This window comes from Triticum urartu, chromosome 3A (genome assembly GCF_056163025.1).
Source record: "Triticum urartu cultivar PI428250 chromosome 3A, HENAU_Tu73, whole genome shotgun sequence".
NCBI classification, from domain to species: domain Eukaryota; kingdom Viridiplantae; phylum Streptophyta; class Magnoliopsida; order Poales; family Poaceae; genus Triticum; species Triticum urartu.
Window position 1 is genome coordinate 136,370,240 of NC_141875.1, and position 16,211 is coordinate 136,386,450.

Below are 16,211 nucleotides of genomic sequence, written 5' to 3' on the forward strand. Positions count from 1 at the left end.
AATCCAATGTAGAAATTATATCTAGACATTTATCAAGATAAACATTAAGTGATTCGTCCAAACACTAAAATACTTTGGATACTTGTTGCACTACTAGTAACGAATCACTGTAAGCCTCAATATGTGTAACACCTATAGCAAGTAACATCTCTAGGCCGAATAACAATGCTTCATATTCGGCTTGATTGTTTGTGCAAAAATATTCTAGGCGGCACGAGGCTTCAAAAACAGCACCATGAGGAGATATATAAACAATACCAACACCTTAGCCATTGCTACAAACTGAACCATCAAAGTATAATCTCCATGGTACTACCGAAACAAGGTTCATATCAATATCATGCTTGTCATTAATCCGATGTTCAACAATGAAATTAGCAACAATTTAGCCTTTCATGGATTTTAGAGATTCATATGCCAAATCATATTCAATCAAAGCATAAGCCCACTTGCCAATTCTACCACTAAGAATTGGCCTATGCAACATGTATTTAATGACATCGGTCTGACAAGCTACTACGCAAGCACTTGACACTAAATAATGTCTCAATTTTGTGCAAGCATAATATAAGCATAGACATAATTTTTCAATAAATGTATACCTTGTCTCGGCGTCCAATAAGCGCCTGCTCAAATATGTAATAGCATGCTCTTTTCTTTCGGTTTCTTGAGTCAAAACAACACCAATAACTCCTTCTTCTGCTGCATTGTAAAGCCTGAAGGGTTCCCTATGCTTGGGTGCTTTCATCACCGGAGGAGTGCACAAACAATTCTTGATCATATCAAATGCTTCTTGCTGTTTTGCCCCCCAAGTGAAATCAACATCATTCTTTAATCGAAGGATAGGAGTAAACACATCAACCTTTCTTGACATATTAGCTATGAACCTCCTCAAGTAATTGACCTTTCCAAGGAACTTTTGCATATCTCTCTTGCATGTTGGAGCTTCCACTTTCTGTATGGCCTCTATCTTTTTGGGATCAATCTCTATGCCATCTTCATGTATAATGAAACCCAAAAACTTACCAGCCGACACACCGAATGCACACTTCAAAGGATTCATCTTCAGTCCATATTTTTTCATTCTTTCAAAAGCTAAACGCAAATCAGCCAAGTGGGATTTAAAAAATCCGATTTGACAACAATATCATCAATATAGAATTCAAGTATGACACCGAGTAAATCATGAAAAATCAAATTCATAGCCCTTTGATATGTGGCGCCAGCATTTTTTAATCCGAATGTCATCACTGTCCACTCGAATAAACCAAGAAAACCAGGGCAACGAAAAGCTGTCTTGGACATGTCCTCTTCGGCCATAAAAATTTGATTGTATCCGGCATTACCATCTAGAAAGCTAATAACTTTATGTCCAGAAGCATCATTAATAAGCATATCGGCTATTGGCATGGGATACTCATCTTTGGGTGTAGCCCTATTCAGATCTCTGAAGTCAATGCACACCCTCAACTTGCCGGATCCTTTCTTTTCCACTGGGACAATGTTAGAAATCCACTCGGCATACCTGCAAGGTCTAATAAAATTAGCTTTAAGCAAACGACCGATCTCTTCCTTGATCCGGTCATATGTTTTTGGATTAAACTTTCTGGCCGATTGTTTATATGGTCTAAAACCAGCCTTTATAGGTAAACGATGCTCCACTAGCTCTCGGCTTAAAACTGGCATCTCATGATATTCCCACGCAAAGCAACAAACATATTCTTTCAATAGCTCGATCAACTTAGCTTTATGATCGGCTCTTAAATTTGCATTTACAAATGTCGGCCTAGGAGTTGAACCCTCTCCTATATCTATCTCTTCTAATGGATCAGCCGATGTAAAACCTTGTCCTAATTTATCCATATCATCTAACTCTTCTATGGACTCATACATATCGTTCTCATTGGACCGATATTCTACAAGTCGCTTTTGTAACCACTCTGAGTTAGGATCCATTTAAGCATATCATACCTTGGAGCCGATTGCATTCAGTCGGCTTTAAAGAGACGGGCACGAAACCATTCTTGGTTGCGCTGAGAAAATCAAACTCTGACAAGTCACGTCCCGTCAAGCAAGTAGCATTTGGGTGTTGCCAATCCACTGATGTCTCGACCAAAGCAACACAGGCCGAGTTATCCGCATGAATGACTTCCACTTCATCATCAACCCACTGGATCAAAAACTGGTGCATAGTGGACGGCATGCACTGGTTTGCATGAACCCAATCACGGCCTAGTATGACATTGTAGTTACCTTGCACCTCAGCGACAAAGAATGTGGTAGCCAAAGTTTTACTTCCCACCGTGAGCTCCACATACATCACACCTTTGGCTTCAGTTTTCTCTTTGCCTTCAAATCCATTGAGCACCATGTTGGTCTTTATCAACTCTTCATCATGCAGCCCCAATTTTTTGAAGACCGAATATGGCATAAGATTCACCACAGCACCACCATCAACAAGCATCCGAGTGAGCGGTCATCCATTGATATGACCTCTGAGATACAGCGGTTTCAAATGCGTTACTGGGTCTTTTGGCTTCTCGAATATTGCATTTTTAGGGCCAAAATCCAGCTGAGCCACCTCCCCTTCCTCATTGACAGCACGAAACTCAGCAGGTAAGTAATATACCATATTGATATCCATACCTTCATGAACCGGCGTAGACTCATAGTCCAACATATCATCCTCTTCTTCAAGTGCATCCACCGATTCTGAAATTTGTCCAAGTGAAGGAGAAGTAAGAAGTGTCGCAAACGATGTAATAGTTGTCGCATCGTCCTCCTTTGGTGGCGCAGGTGCTGCTGTGATAGGTGTAGAAGCAACTGCATCTTGTATTTGCTTAGGCCTCCACACTTGTTTTGTAGGCACCATGGGCCGAGTGTCATTGAACAACTTACCCCTTTGCTTCTCGGCTTCTTGTTTTGTCATCTCTTGACTCCTTAACCTTTGTAGTTTCCTCTTTTGTGTTTTTGTCAGCCCTGTAGGACACCACTTTGGCTGAGTGTATTTAGGATCTCTCATCTTTATTGGCTGGTGTTTCCTTCAAGGTCATTAGCCGAGTACTTTGGCGCGATAGCAAGTATCGGCTCAGTCGGATCGTTATGCATAATCGGCTCTTGTATGGCGAATGTTTCGGAGCCCAAGATGAGTGAGTCGGTATCGGTTTTTTCCTTGCCTTTGCTTGACTCGACCATTGCAGCACTTGGCGATTTAACACGCCATTCTTGCTTGCCGACCCCTTTTTGATTATCTTGTACTGGCTGATTGACACCATTGTTCAAACGGCCTCGTGTGGGATAAGAAAGTCTCTCATGAACGGGCCTCCTTTGTTCTGCCCAACCCGGATGATAAGCATAAGGGGGCATTGGGGGCTGCCACCATCCTCCATTGAAGTCTCCCATGTAATATGATACATAGGGGAGAGGCGGTACCCATGGTCCTGGCGCCCACGACCCATATGGCCTTGCATGATGCTGAAATTATTCTCGAGGAGGTGACCTTGAGCGCTTCAAATTTGGTGACCGGTTAGAGCTAGAACCGGCTGCATGATTGGCATACTTGGCTAGCAACATATCAAAAGTTGGCTTGATTTTCTTACGCTGCACTTTAGCTTCATTCGTCTTCCACTTGCCAACTTCTGGACTTTTGGGCTTGACAAATTTAACACGGGTATTTTCTTGCACTTGCGGTTGCCCCCCAAGTGTAGGATTCTTGATGGTGATTTTGATTGTCTCCTTGCCACAGGGTTGCTTGTCAAGCACAACCTGTCTCCCCAAGACCTTGTCGCCCTCCTTGTCTTTCCTGGGCTCACCAACAATGACATTAGCTTTATTAGCAGATTCGGCAACCTCCGGCCGAATGAGTAGCTTCTTTCCCTCCAAATCCATGGTATTCATTGGAAAAGGTTGTTTATCAACTTCCATCTCAGAAAAGTTCAATCGTCCGTCATTAATGGCCGATTGTATCTGCCGTCGAAAAACATTGCAATCATTAGTAGCATGAGAAAAATAATTATGATACTTGCAATAAGAGCATCGTTTCAGCTCTTCAAACGGCGGTAATGTATGAGATATTCTAATAATCTTAGCCAGCAGCAAAGCGTCAAATATTCTATCACACTTAGCAATGTTAAAAGTAAACTTCATCTCCTCATCACGATTCTTATGAATCGGTTTCAGATCATTGCAAGTAAAGGGTTTGGCCTTAGATGGCCAAACAAATTCAGTAGAAAAAACATCACCCTCATCGTCCGAGTGATCACTATCATATTCCACCATATTCATCTTTGGACGATCGGCTTTGTATCTATGCACTTCTTTGAGGTCTTTGCTTCGGCTTTCCTGAGCCAAAGCCCTTTGTAAGACTTGGTTGATATTTAAGAGCTCATAGCCTTCTAGCTTTTCTATAATGGGAGTTCTCAAACCACTCAGCACTAGGTCCGCCAAGTCCCTCTCGGTTATCACCAAACTAAAACACCGGTTTTTTGTTTCTCTGAATCTCTTGACGTAATCGGAGACCGATTCATCATGCTTCTGTTTAACCGATGTTAGATGTGACAACTTGAGTTCATTGTCACCGCTATAAAAGTGATCATGAAACTTTTGCTCTAGCTGCGACCAAACCCGAATGGAACCATGGGGTAAAGAAGAAAACCATGAAAATGCGGTACCAGTTAATGATAAAGGAAATAAACGCACTTTCAATTCATTCAATGAGCCTGCCTCACCTAACTGTGCTAAATATTGACTAACATGCTCCCATGTGGTTTTTGTGCCTTCTCCATTAAACTTAACAGAATCTGGAATTTTATATCCTGGAGGGCACTGGATGGCATCAAAGTACTCGGGATACGGCTTTTGGTAAATCCGATTCCGAGGTAACTCAACTCCAAAATTCTCTCAAAGCATCTTAGCCATCTCTTCTCTAAGATTAGCTAGACCATCATCCATAGTGGACGATGAAGCTTGTGGCAGTGGCATAAGATGAGTAGGGTTACTAGCTGCAGGTAGGAATTGTGGCATGTATGTCGACCCATAATTTGGTAGTGGTCGAGTGGTTGTAGCTGTAGGTAGGGTTTGGTTCGGGGTTGCCACCGAACCTGGCATGCTCATAATAGGGTTGATGGGTGCAGTCACAATCTGATTTGTTTGGGTAGGATAATAAGCCATCGGCACGGGAGGCGTCGATGCAATAGGTAAAGCCAGATTAGGGTTTTGCACACTAGCAGCTACACCATCATTACCACTAGACGATTGAGATGTATTCTTCTGAGCATTAGTATTTTCTATGAAAGTTTGGTAGACTAGATTGTTACCATCAGCAATACGACTTTCAATCTCAGCCCACTGCTTAGGAGAAAAGGCAGTACTTACGGAAGGTTTAACCTGCTCGGCTTGAAGAGGAGGGAACTTGATTTCTTCAATCGGAGTGATGTTGCCTTGGCGATCCTTCTTGAACTTTGCAAGGAACTCCTGCAAGTCCTTCTCCTCGCGCGCCTTCTTGTACTCCTCATAAACTTGGTGATGATCGGCCGATATCTCATCCAGACTGGGCTTAATGATGTTATCGGCGTCTACCTCAGATGGCTTGGGAATATCAGACATGGTGGACGATGACGCTTGATCTTCGTTCCCCAGCGGAGTCGCCAAAAAGTGTGTTGACACACGAACACGTCACGTGTACCCTCGACGCCGGGGGTGATGCACCGTAGCTCACGTCGAAGGAGACCCGACCAACAGCGCGATATGCAAGACAGTCGGCGGGCGCTTTTGCAGACCCGAAACCCCACGCACCCGGGAGGGACCCCGTCAGGGATTGCGGCGGCTATGGGATGCCCTAGGTCGATTCGCTCGCCCCTAGAGCCTCGGGATTCGCAGCTCTCAAACACGAAGAACAGCGAAGAACGAGATAGAAAAAACGGTGGAGAGATAAAACGTAGATGAAAAAGTAGTATATTGATTTGTTCGATTGTGTGTTGTTCAATCGGCCGTCACCCCCAACATATATAAGAGGCGGCTGGACTTCCCGTACAAGCAAAGAATTTATCTAGGCTTTCCTTACAAGAAAATTACATCAATTCACGTCCAAAACCCTAGTCAAATTCGGACTGGTTTATCCGAACTTTCCAAAACTGTTCGGTTTAAACTGGCTGCACCTTGCGGGTCTTTTTTGCGGTGGTAAACGATCTCGGATAAAAACAAGCCCAAAAGAAATCTTGACCGTTTCGACGAGACGAACAACTTTCATGTTGAAGGTTTTTTGATCAGAGATCATCTTGAGGGTCAGATCAGTCTCGCAACACAGGCTATTTCCTCACGCTACCCGTCAGACATGTGTCTGGTGGGGCGCGCCACATCTCGCCTCGTGAGAGGGCTGCACTCCGATTGCTCTAACTTTTGCATACGAACTCGGATTTGAACGATTTTTAACGGCGCAGAGGCAGTTTTGTCCTGCGACATAATCCATGACTCACCTCGAGTGCGCATGTACGAAGAAAGAGAAGCCAAGCTCGATCGGCAGGACAGCTTAGACGCATTGGAGGAGGAGCGTGACGTGATAATCAGGCGGCAGATGTTCTGGTGTGGCCCTAATCCAAGACGTCAGCATCCTTCACAACGGTGGATATGTATCAACAAGAGACAGTAAAAAAGGTGTACGCAGGGTCTTAATCTAAAAAGAATCCTTTGAGCGGGTCCCTGCTGCACGTATGCGCCTGTGTCTCCGTTGTGCCGTATCCTGGACGGTTGTAGCACGATGATCGTCTGTAAAAGAGAGGAAGTTAAGTGAGAACATTGTCGTGCAAAAAGGTGGTTTTTAAAGAAACCATGTATAATTGAAGATGATAAGAAATTGCCACTTGTCTGCGCGCGTTGAGCCCCTTGTATTGACAAATAGGGGTGTGGTCACTTATTCGGTGTAAATAGCGGCGCCGGACTCGATCGCTGGTCCGGATGCCTTTAATGTTCGGTTGCCAAGGCAGCCTCACTCTCTTCGGCGCGCAGAGATCGCTTGATATTTCCGTACACTGTAATGACGCCACGTGGGCCGGGCATCTTGAGTGTAAGGGAGGCGTAGTGTGGTATTGCATTAAAGCGAGCGAAAGCTTCGCGTCTGAGGAGTGCTTGATAGCCACTTTGAAATGGAGCGATGTGGAAAGTTAAATGCTCGTGACGGAAGTTATTGGGGGAGCCGAATATAACTTGTAGTAAGAGGGAGCCCGTACAACGAGCCCCTGGGCCTGGCGTTACTCCTTTAAAGGTAGTATTGCTGTGGCGAATTTGTGTTGGGTCTAACCCCATCCCGCGGATTGTATCCTGATATATTAGGTTTAGGCTACTGCCGTCGTCCATCAAGACTCATGTGAAGTGATATCCGCCAATTACTGGGTCTAATACCAGGGCAGCCCATCCTGCGTGCCGGATACTTGCTGAGTAATCGCGATGGTCGAAAGTGATCGGTTGAGACGACCAGTGGCAGGACTCCGCGGTGACAGGCACTTGGGTATATTTTCCTAGGAGTGTCGCGTTGTGTTTTCCCTTGATCATGTGTAACACGTTTACTGTTTTGACTTCAGGTGGAAATTTCGTTTGTTCCCCCGTGTCTTGCTTGGGGGGCTCGTCCTCATCTTCACTTGGTGTATCCTCCCCCTTGTTTACGGCGTTGGGCTTGCCAAACTGCTTGAAGACCCAACATTCTCTATGGGTATGATTAGCAGGTTTACCAGGGGTACTATGAATCTGACATATTTGGTCCAGAATTTTGTTGAGGCTGAATGGTTCATCCCTGGTGCCTTTAGGGGGCGGCTTTTGACCTGGCAGAGAGCTTTTGAATCCGGCATTTACTGCCGTGCCCTTCGTGTTATCTTCTTTAATCCGGCGTTTGTTATTGCTGTTGCGCCGTGATTTCCCGTTTCCATCTCTAACTTCAGATGTACTGGGGTCGCTGGTGCTGCATCTGGCTAGCCAGCTATCCTCACCCGTGCAAAAGCGGGTCATGAGGTTTGTTAATGCGGCCATCGTTCTCGACTTATCTTGGCCAAGGTGTCTAGCGAGCCATTCATCACGGACGCTATGCTTGAAAGCTGCCAAGGCTTCGGTGTCCGGACAGTCGACAATCTGATTCTTTTTAGTAAGAAACCTGTTCCAAAGCTTTCGGGCTGACTCTCCGGGCTGTTGAGTTATATGACTCAAATCGTCCGCATCCGGAGGTCGGACATAAGTCCCTCCCGAAAGGCGTCTTCGAGCTCTTCCCAACTTCCAATGGAGCTTTCGGGGAGGCCTTTGAGCCAGTGACGAGCTGGCCCTTTGAGCTTGAGGGGTAGGTACTTGATGGCGTGGAGATCATCTCCTCGAGCCATATGGATATGAAGGATGTAGTCCTCAATCCAGACCCCAGGGTCTGTTGTTCCGTCGTATGCCTCTATGTTTACGGGCTTGAATCCCTCTGGAAATTCATGGTCCAGCACCTCATTGGTGAAACATAGGGGGTGTGTGGATGTACCAGTTGTTTGAGTGTTTGTTGTGTTGCATTGTATGCTGGGGCGCGCTTGCGTGGTCCATAGATGGATCTTGTTGCGCCGTCCTTTGGGTGCGAGCCCTCGCATGGGTCGCGTATTGTATTGTGAGCGGCATTGTATGCCGCTCTGTGTTGGTAGAGGGGTTGTCTATCCGACCAGGTGGCTGCTTTGATATTTGGTTGTGGGGGGTCTGAGGCCTCCTCATCGAATTCGGGTAGCAGCTTCCGCTTTGGGTAGCTCTTGGAGGGGCGATTGTCGCCATACCTCGCTGCTGTGTTGAGTATTTTGCTCCATCTAATGTGGAGTGTGCCTTGCGCAGCCTTGAGCCTTTGCTTTTGCTTTTTCAGACTCCTCGCGGTGGCAACAAGCCTTTTACGGGCAGTCTGCTGCTCCGGGTGTCTGTCCGGCGTTATGTCATCCGGACCATTATCCTTGATAGGATTTGTTTGTTCGGTTTGATTATCCGGATTACCGTTGTCCGGCAGCGATTCGCCCTGCTCTAGCGCTGGGTCTGTGTGATCGCTATTTCTGTCGAGGCGGGATTTGGGACGGCGCCTGCGTCGCCGCTTTGACTGCTTTTCGAGGGAACAAGCCTTCGGTGCGTCCTTCCGCTCCTCGTCGTCATCTTTTGGCGCGTCCACCATGTATACGTCATATGACGAGGTGGCGTTCCAGGACCCAATAGGCGCTGGTTCTTCCTCGTCTCCTTCATCGGCGTCCATACCGTCGATGTCTTCTACGCAGGGAGACCCAATAGACCTTGTCCGCTTTGTACAAGGGAGAAGAGGAGGATTTTCTCCGCGTTGACCCAAAGGGTGGATTTTCCATGTACAATCCTCCAAGCTGGGTGAGTGATCACATCTTGCCCATCCGTTTTATATACCCATTGTTTAAATATTTAATCTTAGTGATTTCTACGCAGGAACTGCACCAGGCTGTTAAAGAAATAAACAGCCCTCCTCCACAACCCGAGGACCCAGGACGGTCCCTCGACCCGGACTCACAAGAGGATCCGGAGCTTTCGATGGATCTGATTGATGGAGTGTTCCATCAATTGAGCAAGGACAACGTCCTGGTGGCCATTACGGCCGATTGTCCAGGGCTAATTCTGGCCTCCCAGAAACGGGAGGCCGAACCTGCGGCGACAAGCCAACGAGGGGCCGCAGGGTCCCGTGGGCATAAAAAAGGTGTAGTCCGGACCGGGGCGTCAGCGCAAAGGTATGGCGCACCCCCTTATCCCAGGTGTCGTACCTTCAGGGCATATTACCACTTGTGCTCTCTTCGGGATAAAGAGACCTCGCCGAACTATATTCGGAGAGACCGCCAATCGCGCCTCCACCAGCCAGGCTCCAAAGCCTGGCTCGGAAGCGGGGCCGAACACAAGGTGCGCACTGGACACTCCTCCGACGGAGGATGTGGACAGGTTGTCTGCCACCAACTCTGAGGTGGAGAGTGCCATGAAGCACAGGCATCACCGAACAGTTCTTCGCGACATGTTTCTCTCCCAAGAGGCGTTAGATGCCTTTAAGTCAGGAGATGCACACCTCCGTGCCGCTCAAAATGGTCTAACCAGAGCCGCGGAGCAATATGTAAAAGACATGCGGGTAAGAAAATTTTGGTAATTATATATACCAGTAGCCCCCGAGACTTGAAACAGTTAAGATAACTGATTTAAGGATCATTTGTTATGAAGGTTCTTGCAGAAAAGAATTCCCTACTGTCCAAGGAGCTGGAAGAGTGCAAAGCCTAACTTGAGGCCGCACTAGCCGCGGCAGGGGAGCCTAAGGAGGCCCCCTCTGGTAATATACACTTCAAAAGATAAGTATTTTGCGAAGCACGGCTTTGGTGCGAATCTGACAAATGAAATTGCAGATGGCGCCGGATTAGATCCGGAAAGGCAACACCTCCTACGCCAGCTAAAGGCTGGTGAGAGGGTGCTGTTAAAGGTGATGGGGGAGAAGAAGGATCTCCGAGATGCCAACACCAAGCTGGGCGTCGAGCTGAAAGATGTTCGTGCCCAGCTGTCAGACTCCGTGAAGGAGAATCAGCGGCTTCGGCGCGGCATATTTAGTAAGTGCTTGAACGAACCTTTTGAAAGAAAGTCCGGCGGGGAAGTCGACTAACAGAGCAATGTCTGTAGGTGTGCTGACAGGTCGTCCTGCAGAGGAGATGCCCGGTTCTACGGGTGACCTTCTTCCCGAGCTCTCGCAACTGCTCGATCGAGTTCGGCAGGCGATGCGAGGCGTCGCCCAGGCCCTGTGGCCATCCGTCTCCATGCCCGAAGGTCTTGGAGAGATTGCAGAGAAGCTAAAAGGAGCACAGCGGCGTTTCCGATTGTGGAAGATATCAGCCTGTTGTCAAGGCGCTAGGGAGGCCTGGGCCATGGTGAAGACGCGGTACGCAAAGGCTGACCCCAACCGCATGGCCGAGGTCGGTCCTATAGGGCCCGATGGGAAGGAGATCCCTGTAAGCTTGGTATACGGCCAAGTAGAGTTGGCCGCAAAGTATTCCCAGCAGGACTGTAAATTAGACAGCCTGTTAGATGGTATTGAAGAGGAATACGAGTCAAAATGACTATGTAGTAGGAGAACCACACGGTGGGTAAACAATTACTGTTGGGCAATTGATAGAAAATCGAATAGTTATGAAGATATCCAAGAAATGGTCAATATATAGGCATCACGTCCAAGATTAGTAGACCGACTCCTGCCTGCATCTACTACTATTACTCCACACATCGACCGCTATGCAATAAGAACGATGACATGATGTAGACGAGATCTATTCATGTAGGAATAGCCCCCACCTAGCTATCCTTAATAGCAATGATACATGCGTGTCTTGCTGCCCCTTCTGTCACTAGGAAAGAAACACCGCACGATTGAACCCATCACAAAGCACCTCTTCCCATGGCAAGAAAAAATCGATCTAGTTGGCCTAACTAAATCAAAGATTTGAAGAAGAAATACAAGGTTATAAATAATCATGCATATAAGAGGTAAAAACTCAAATAGCTTCCATGGATATATAATGCTGATCATAAACTCAAAGTTCATCGAATCCCAACAAACACACCGCAAAAAGAGTTATATCAAATAGATCTCCAAGAGACCATTGTATTGAGAATCAAAAGAGAGAGAGGACGCCATCTAGCTACTGACTACGGACCCGTAGTTCTATGATGAACTACTCACGCATCATCGAAGAAGCACCAACGAGGATGATGAACCCCTCTGTGATGATGTCTAGATTGGATCTCGTGGTTCTAGAACTTTCGGTGGCTGGTTTGTGTTTCATCGACTCCCTTGGTGTTTTTGAAATATTTGGGGATTTATAGGGCGAAGAGGCGGTGCGGGAGGCCACCGAGGTGGGCACAACCCACCAGGGCGCGCCTGGGCTCCTGGGCGCGCCTTGATGGGTTGTGCTCCCCTCGGAGCACCCCGGGTACTTTGGCCCATCTTGGTCTTCTGGCCCACAAAAATTCTCCAAAAAATTTCGCTGCGTTTGGACTTCATTTGGTATTGATTTTCTGCATAAAAAACAAGAAAAAACAACAACTGGCATTGGGCACTATGTCAATAAATTAGTCCCTAAAAATGATATAAAGTTGCTACAAAATGATTGTAAAACATTCAAGAATGATAATATAACAGCATGGAACAATAAAAAATTATAGATACGTTGGAGACGTACCACACGGCCGTGCCTCTCGCGAAAGCAAAACCATGCCTCTCGCGAAAGCAAAACTGTGGCTCTTGCGAAAAAAAGAGAAAACACATATTTTTCTATTTCCGGGAGGCACGGTCATACCTCTCGCGGAAATAAAACCGTGTCTCTCGTGAAAATAAAAATAAAAAAGAAAACGTGTTATTTCGCATAAAAAATCATTTTTTTATTCCAAAAAAGGAAGACCTGTAAAAAACTGAAAAGTTGAAAACCCCATCTAAAATCCAAAAACACATGCGGAAAAGTAAAAAAATCAAATTGAGAGGAAGCATCCAGAGTACGACACGTGACGGCAGCTGAGAGCGTGGCGCACTCTCAGCCCATCTCGAAGTGACCCTTGGGAAGGCTGGGAATGAACGCTCTTTAGTTAGTTGCTCTCGCGCCTAAGGCGCTGACTAGGAGCTCCCAACAACATGGGTGCCTTCAGTAAGTCTCGAGTTAGGCCGGCCCAGGCGCATCAGAACAACAACCTCGTTTTCTAAAAAAGAAAATCATGTTTTAGTTTTTGTTTTTTGTTTTTTTCACTTTTGCTTATACTTCCAAATATTGTGAGGAAAATGATTGGGATCACCCGACGGAACACGACGCATGCAATCGCCATCTTCGTAGATGTTGTATCAGATTTTAATGAGATGGCTAGAAGTAACGTATTACCTGACTAGTTTTGCAACTGAGTGGTTGTTGCGATTTCTTCCACCGCAAAAACTGGTGTGTTGCGGGATTTGAATCTAGATCCCCTCGAAAACAACCACCACCCATGCTCCTCCAAAGCAACCTCGATACGCCACCGCTGACGCTGGCGAGCACCCGCGTCGCGCCACCGCGAAGCAGCCCCGCTGTGCCACTACTGACATCGGCGAGCACGTGCTCCCCCATCGCGGTTGTCGGCCGCCTCCACCACCATCCACTCTCTCTCCTCCTCCCTCTTCTCACCTTCATCCAGACCAGGCGCTGCCAGCCGCGCCACCGCCGAGCACTCCCGCTGCACCCGCACTGACGCCGGCGAGCACGCGCTCCGCCATCGCGGTCATCGGTCGCCTTCACCACCACTAACCCTCTCTCCTCCTCCTCCTCCCTCTTCTCTCCTTCATCCAGTCGCGCCATGGCAAGCACCCCCGATGCGCCGCCGCTGACACCGGCTAGCACGTGCTCCGCCGTCGCGGTTGTCGGCCGCCTTCCACCACCACCCACCCTCTCTCCTCCTCCCTCTTATCGATCGACAAAGCCCGCTCCTGCTGCTACCGGGTGATGAAGACGATCTCCGCTCGACACTGACGATGCAAGGCACCGTCCACTTCCGCAACATCATTGTCGTTGCGAAAAACAAATGTGCAACAAGACCGTTTTTGCAAAAAAATCGCACCAAGACCTTTGTTGCAAAAAAATCCACAACAATACCTTTGTTGCAAAAAAATCTGCAACACGACCTCTGTTGCAAAAAAATCCGCAACACCACCTCTGTTGCAAAAAAATTCCGCAATACAATCTCTGTTACAAATGTTTCTGCAACAAGGTCTTTGTTGTAAACTAGAGAAAAGAAGTTCACCTTGCTAGATCTGTGTTAGATCCGACTGCTCGCGAGGCGGCGGATCTTTTTCCGCCGGCCTACGCGTAGCAGCCCCCATATTCTAACTAAATATATTACAAAAAAATCGACATAATATTTTTGAAAATGTTTACAAGCATTCAAAAAATGTTAAATATGTATAGAGAAAATGTTTATTACGTATACAAAAAATGTGTATGATGTATTTTAAAATGGTAATCAAGAATTTGTAAAAAATATTCAAAAAGTGTTTGCAAAATGTTAATCAAGCATTTGGAAAATGATAAAATGTGTATAGAAAAATATTGACCATGTATTTACAATATGATGGAAAAATATTGAACTAGTACTTGAAAAATGTTTATCAAACATTTGAAAAAAAATAAATGTGTATAGAAAAACTGTTCATCATGTATAAAAAAGATGAAAAAATGTGATCACGTATATTAAAATGTTAACTGAACAGTTAGAAAAATGTTGAACAAGTATTTTTTTTAAATGTTAATCAAGCAGTTGAAATGTTAAATGTGTTTTAAAAAATGTTGACGATATGTTCAAAGAATGTTAAATATTGCATTTAAAAAATGTTAATTAAACATTTAAAAAATATTAAACATTCTTAGAAAAAATGTTGACCATGTGTTAGAAAATTCTAATCAATTATTTTAAAATGTTTAAAAGTGTTTATAGCAAAAGTGTTGACCATGTATTCAAGAAACATTAATCTTGTGTTCAAGAAATGTTAATCAGCATTTGAAAAATGTTTAAAATGTGTATAGAAAAAATATTGACCATGTATTAAAAAATATTAAATTTTTATTGGAAAAGTGTTAAACGTTAAAAAATGTGGTTGACGTATACAAAAAAGTGTATAACAAAAACCAAAAGGAACAAAGAAACCCAAAAAATGAAAAGCGGGAAAGAAACAAAATAACCCAAAGAAAAAAGGAAATGCAAAATCCGATAATATCAATGAAAGAAACAAAGAAAAACAAAAAGGGATAAAACAGAAAAAGAGAGAAGATGTAACAAAACCAAACAAAAAACAAAAGAAAATGAGGAAAGCGAATAAAAATGAAGAAAGAAGAAAGAAAATAAAAATTCTGTATAAACAGGGAAAACGAAACGAAGAAAACCTGATGAAAAAAGAGAAGAAAACAGAAAACCAGTCTAAAAACCAAGCTTTTTTCATTGTAGTAGGTTGGGCCCAGGTTATTCAACATGAACTCGATCTTTGGCTCAGTGGCATCGGTGCGACGAAGTAACCTAGATATCGCTAGTGGGCTGGCCCAATTACTCGAGACGCTTCAGTGAGAGATCCATATATCTCGCTGAACGAAATCACTAATTAAGGAGTATTCGTTGCAAAGAACACTTCACTTTCTCAGGTCACGTCAAGTGGCGCACATGCAGCACGCCACTTGTCGCAATCTGAGAGTTTTTTTTTTTGTAGATCCGTTTATTCAAAACGTTTTAGCTCTTAAACCGTGCTTCCAAATCTTGAACCGTTTTCACCATTGGATTCCTCGCGTTGAGATCTTCAAAACTAGATCCCATGTTGATAGATTTTGACGAACTTTTTTTCACGAAAAAAAAACGGACGAAAAAAACCTGGCGAAAAAATCGAACTGGGAGTATGGTTTTTTTTCCTTTCCGAAAGAGGCACGCCCGTGTCTCTCACGCCGTGTCTCTCGTGGAAGCAAAACCGTGACTCTCGTGGAAGGAAAAAAAACAAAAAACGCGTTTTTTTCGTTTTCGAGAGGCACCACCGTGACTCTCGCGAAACCACAACCGTGCCTCTCGCGGAAGCAAAACCGTGACTCTCATGAAAGAAAAAACAAATAGAAAACGCGTATTTTTTTCCCTTTCCGAGAAGGCACGGCCGTGACTTTCGCGTAAGCACAATCATGCCTCTCACGGAAGCAAAACCGTGACTCTCACGAAAGAAAAAAAACAGAAAACACGTTTTGTTTTTCCCTTTCCGAGAGGCACGGCCGTGACTCTCGCAAAAGCACAACCGTGTCTCTCGCGGAAGGAAAACCGTGATTCTAGCAAAAGAAAAAAACAGAAAACGCGTTTTTTTTCGTTTCCGAAAGGCACGGCCGTGACTCTCGATAAAGCACAACCGTTCCTCTCGCGGAAGAAAAACCGTGACTTTTGCGAAAGAAAAAAAAGAAAACGCGCTTTTCGCGCAAAAAAATTCGAAAATTTTTTTATCGAAAAGCTAAGAAAGACCGGAGGAAAACCAAAACGTCGAAAAAACCCGGGAAAACCGTTTAAAAAGCCGAAAACGCGTGTGGAAAAATTAAAAAAACAAAATCCGAAGGGAGCGTCCAGAGCGTGACACGTGGCGAATGGCTGAGAGCACGCCAAGTGGCGCTGATCGTTGCGAGGCTTCCGGAGGGGCGCTCGTTAACTAGTTG